The following is a 5,000-nucleotide window of genomic DNA, read 5'->3' as shown; positions in this document are numbered from 1 at the left end:
CGAGGCCAGTCGACGTGCACGACTCTCTCCCTAATGAACGAGCGAGGAGGGAGCCGCCCAGACCAGAGGAGATTTCCACCCTTTCCAAGCGAATCTAATGTCGACCTTTTATTTCAATGCTGTTTTGTACTGCTGCAGCACAGGAAACACATCATTAAATCTGTGGAGATCGTTGTGTCGTTCGTTGTGTAGACTTGTGTAAGGTGTTCGCATAAGATAACAAAGACAACGCTATTGTTACACATGATGACACTGTGGTACTATGTCAACATCTGGGTGATATTCACCAAACATTGATGTTGAAAAAAACACCACACCCACCCACCTCTCCATTTCCCTCTCATCCCACGGTGTTAGGTTAGGTAAGGTTCTATGTGCATACGAGCAGCTTTGATCTCTGGAACCCAATTCTCATTATGAAGTTTTGACAAGTTGTGTTTTTCACAGCCCCCCCTTTCTCTAGGCAGTGTGTCTCTCATCCTGCCCTTTTTGCCGGGCTTCAGTCAGATCTGAGGGCTGTTACACACTCACAGTCTCAATACACTACAGCCTCTCTACACTACAGCCTCTCTACACTACAGCCTCTACTCTCTACAGCCTCTCTACAGCCTCTACAGCCTCCTCAGCCTCTACAGCCTCTCTACAGCCTCTCTACAGCCTCTCTACAGCCTCTCTACACTACAGCCTCTCTACAGCCTCTCTACAGCCTGTCTACAGCCTCTCTACAGCCTCTCTATAGCCTCTCTACATCCTCTCTACAGCCTCCCAGCCTCTCTACAGCCTCTCTACAGCCTCTCTACAATCTCTCTACAGCCTCTCTCTACAGCCTCTCTCCAGCCTCTCTACAGCCTCTATACAGCCTCTATACAGCCTCTACAGCCTCTCTACAGCCTCTATACAGCCTCTACAGCCTCTCTACACTACAGCCTCTCTACACTACAGCCTCTACAGCCTCTCTACATCCTCTCTACAGCCTCTCTACATCCTCTCTACAGCCTCTACAGCCTCTCTACAGCCTCTCTACAGCCTCTCTACACTACAGCCTCTCTACAGCCTCTCTACAGCCTCTCTACAGCCTCTACAGCCTCTCTACAGCCTCTACAGCCTCACTACAACCTCACTACAACCTCACTACAACCTCACTACAACCTCACTACAGCCTCACTAGACACGACATGGCACTTCAGTTCATGGCACTTTCTATATTTCCAAAATATCTCACATGAAGCAGAAGGTTTTAATACCGGCGGGACATTTTCAGTTCTTTTCAGTCGTAGCGTTTCTGGGCATTGTGAATTGTAACTACTGGGAAATGTGCCAACCGGATAATGCTAGATGCAATTTTTTGTCCAGTATAAGTCTATCTCCAAATGCTTTGACGTGCGTGGTTAGTGAAATACCAGCCGTTTTCCCCAGAAGAGGATGTGTCTGTCTACCGTATTGTTGCATGGACGTGCTCCCACGCTGTTAGTCTAGGTGGTGGTGGTGGCAGAGGGAGGGATGGCAGCACACAGCCCACAGCCTAGAGGCACACACTGAATGCTAATCATACTGTGTGTGTGTGTGTGTGTGTGTGTGTGTGTATATATGTGTGCTTGTGAGTGCAAGAGAGAGAGAGAGAGAAGGAGAGAGATGGAGAGACAGAGAAGAAAGAGAGAAAGAGAAAGTGGGAGAGAGAGAAAGAGAGAGAGAGAGGGAGTGAGAGAGAGAGAGCGAGAGAGAAGGGAACACCATGTATTGTGCATTGTTTGCTCAACACTGTGTATCTTGCTCCCCAAGTTCAAGTATTCCACTTCACTGTGTTTGTGTGTGTGTGTTTTGTGTGTGTGTGCATGCACGCACACCCATGCAAAAGCACATGTGTGTGTGTGTGTTTTTGAGAGAGAGAGAGAGAGAGAGAGAGAGAGAGAGAGAGCGAGAGAGAGATTCATCCCATATTTATACATTCAGAACTGTGTGCATCTAAAAGCCAAAGCGCTCCCCCTAAAGAGTCTGCAGTCTAAAAATAAGAGTGGGAGAGAGAGGAGGTGCGTTTGCAGAGTGAGAGGAGGAGAGGGGGGCCTCACCCTCCGCTGTTTCCACAGTGTAAGAGAAAATTATTATATGCAACTAGACATTTTTCTACATTTAAGGTTCAAACACAACAGTAAATTGAATGTCTAGTGAAACCTATAGAAACTGATTTCCTGTTGTAAGCTCACAATGAAACCTGTTTTTCTCCATACATTTGAATATATGCAATTACCCTTTTGTCTGTATCCGACCCTAGAAAGCCAGAACAATGCTGAGTCACACCAGAGTGATTGCCCGGCATTGTTCACCCTATGGTCCCACTCCTCACTTTTGTAATACTGTAAGGAAGGGAGGGTCAGTTTCCCCCCTAACCTTCATCCCCATCATCTTCCTCATGTACAGATCCACACCCCTTGTTAATGATTGGTTTAGAACTCAACCGAGGGCGGACTTGTTACCTGAGGGCATAAATACTGAGATGAAATGAATGATCGAGACTTTACGAGGAACTTTGAATCTTCAGATGCGTCTGACGAACCTGTAAACTTCCTCCTTCTGCAGAAGAATATTAAATATCTTTTTCTTATACATCTTGAAACGAAACAGGCTGCCTTTATTGATATTTTGCACTAACAACAGGCACAGGAGGAGCAGGCGGAGGGAGGGAGGGAGGGATGGAGGGAGAGAGGGAGGGAGGGAGGGAGGTAGAGAGGCTTAGAAGAAAGGGCACAGGACAGGGGCAAGGAGCTTTATTTCCCAGTGGTATATCCAGTAGATGGAGAGCTACAGTATAGGGACGTAAGGTCGGGATAGAATGCAGACCCTACAGATTGCACACACCGCTTGAAATGTTTTGTTATTTGAAACACATCTCTATGGAAGCTATAGGCACAGCAGCACATTGAGAGAGATGCCCCCTTGCCCACACACCGCGCCCCCCCCTCCCTCACACAGGGTCTGAATTATTAAACACTATAAGAGGCTTTACTGTGCCGAACAGTGGGAAGGATCATTACAGGGGGAAATGGCATGTCAGTTAGAGGGAACTTGCCTGAGAGAGAGAGAGAGACAGAGAGAGAGAGACAGAGAGACAGAGAGACAGAGAGAGAGAGAGAGAGAGAGAGAGAGAGAGAGAGACAGAGAGACAGAGAGTGAGAGAGAGAGACAGAGAGTGAGAGAGAGAGAGAGACAGAGAGAGAGACAGAGAGACAGAGAGACAGAGAGAGACAGAGAGTGAGAGAGAGAGACAGAGAGACAGAGAGTGAGAGAGAGAGAGACAAAGAGAGAGAGAGAGAGTGAGAGAGAGAGAGAGAGACAGAGAGAGAGAGAGAGACAGAGAGAGAGAGAGAGACAGAGAGAGAGAGACAGAGAGACAGAGAGAGAGAGAGACAGAGAGAGAGAGAGAGAGAGAGAGGGGTACATTACGGAAATAGAAGTAGGTTTACTGAAGACAAGATTTGTGATCCATTTAGCAGCTGAAAAAATAATAATATATAATATATATATTATATATAATAAATATGGCGCTGCCTATTTTCAAACCCGAAGCACGTGTTGTTTTATCAGCAGTTTTTTGGAATCATGCTGAGTATGTATAACCATGACAATCAATTGTAGACAGATAGAGAGTCAATATATGACCCTCTGATAATAGGTAACACTGTACTCTCTCAGTTGTATGCCTGTAATATAATAATAATATATAAGCCATTTAGCTGACGCTTTTATTACTGGCATTACATTGTGCTAACAATCTTATTTAATCTAATGCGCCTATCCGACCCTCGACATGCATGTCCTGCATGTCATCCCTCCTCTCTCACCCATCTTTCCTCTTCCATCTCTTCTGTTTCTCTCCCCAATAAAGCAGAAATGCCCTAAACATGCAAAAAAAAATATAATAATGTAATCAATCATCACATCACATAAAATACTACTGCGAATATTTTTCGCGGCCTATTGTTAATCGTTCCAGATAGTTCTGTGGAGCCATTTGTGATGTTGATAGGAGGGAGTGGGAGTGGGAGTGGGTAGTTGTCAGCTGTGGTGCAAAAGGGTCTCACAGGGATCATTTAAATAGAAATAATTAAATATCTGGACGTTTGTCTGTGTAGGATGAATGACATGTTCCCTGTGTGATGAGATCAGGGACAGGGAGGGAGAGAGAGAGAGAGAGAGAGAGAGAGTGAGTGAGTGACAGCGCTGATGTGTCTGTCACTCTGGCTGACCCTTTAGACAGAGAGGAGGAGAGGGGGAGAGGGGGAGAGGGGGAGTAATCATCCATCCACCATGACACTTGTCAAGCCAGCACGACCAACACCAGTTATTACATCCAGGCTAAGGAACCCGCTGATCACGTACGGTCATTAACTAATTAATAAAGTTGCCCAAATTCGAGAGTGCCAAAGGCGACTTTATTCGCCCCATAAATGATGATGCTTCATTTTATAGCCAATCAAAGTGTTGTTGCTAGGTAGATACCACAAACAACACTTGGCACTCTAGGTGGTGAGTGTTCCGGAAATTCTTTGGCAGTTGGTGAGTTAAAATGCACTTTTGCAGTTATAAATGCACTGTAGAGGAAGAAGAAACCAACATAATATGTACATAATACCCAGTGGCTACGCCACAAACATCTTTCCCAACTTAGGGTCAATGATACAGCACTCTGTGGAGAATGAAATCACCTGCCGGAGTTCAAGTCTGGGTAAACAGCAGAGCTCTGAATCAATATCCTGCTCCCAGTCACACCCCTGACCCTATGTGCTTCTGGAGAAATCTGATTTACTGGGTTGGATCTCCCAATGCCCAACTGCACTGCAAAAAGAAACAGCCTTGTGCTTCGACATAAAGTACACATTATTAACTACACCATTGTGAGACATTCGACCAAATAAAAACACCAACAATGTCTCACTAGACTAGACCAAGTGGATAGTAGTGTTATTGCCTTACATTTACATTTAAGTCAGACAGACAGTCAGACA

General features: G+C 45.5%; 1 protein-coding gene across 1 annotated transcript in view; it reads left to right on the top strand.

Moving 5' to 3' along the window:
* The window catches only part of LOC308154039 (transmembrane protein 163a-like), a gene marked incomplete at both ends in the record, with an annotated part of 25,572 nt that overhangs the window by 5,709 nt on the left and 14,863 nt on the right, over nt 1–5,000 (top strand). The window lies entirely within an intron of this gene.

This window comes from Nansenia antarctica (assembly GCF_963989245.1).
Source record: "Nansenia antarctica genome assembly, chromosome: 3".
Taxonomy (NCBI): Eukaryota; Metazoa; Chordata; class Actinopteri; order Argentiniformes; family Microstomatidae; genus Nansenia; species Nansenia antarctica.
The sequence above is the reverse complement of the archived record's forward strand: the minus strand, read 5'-3'. Positions and strand labels throughout refer to the sequence as shown.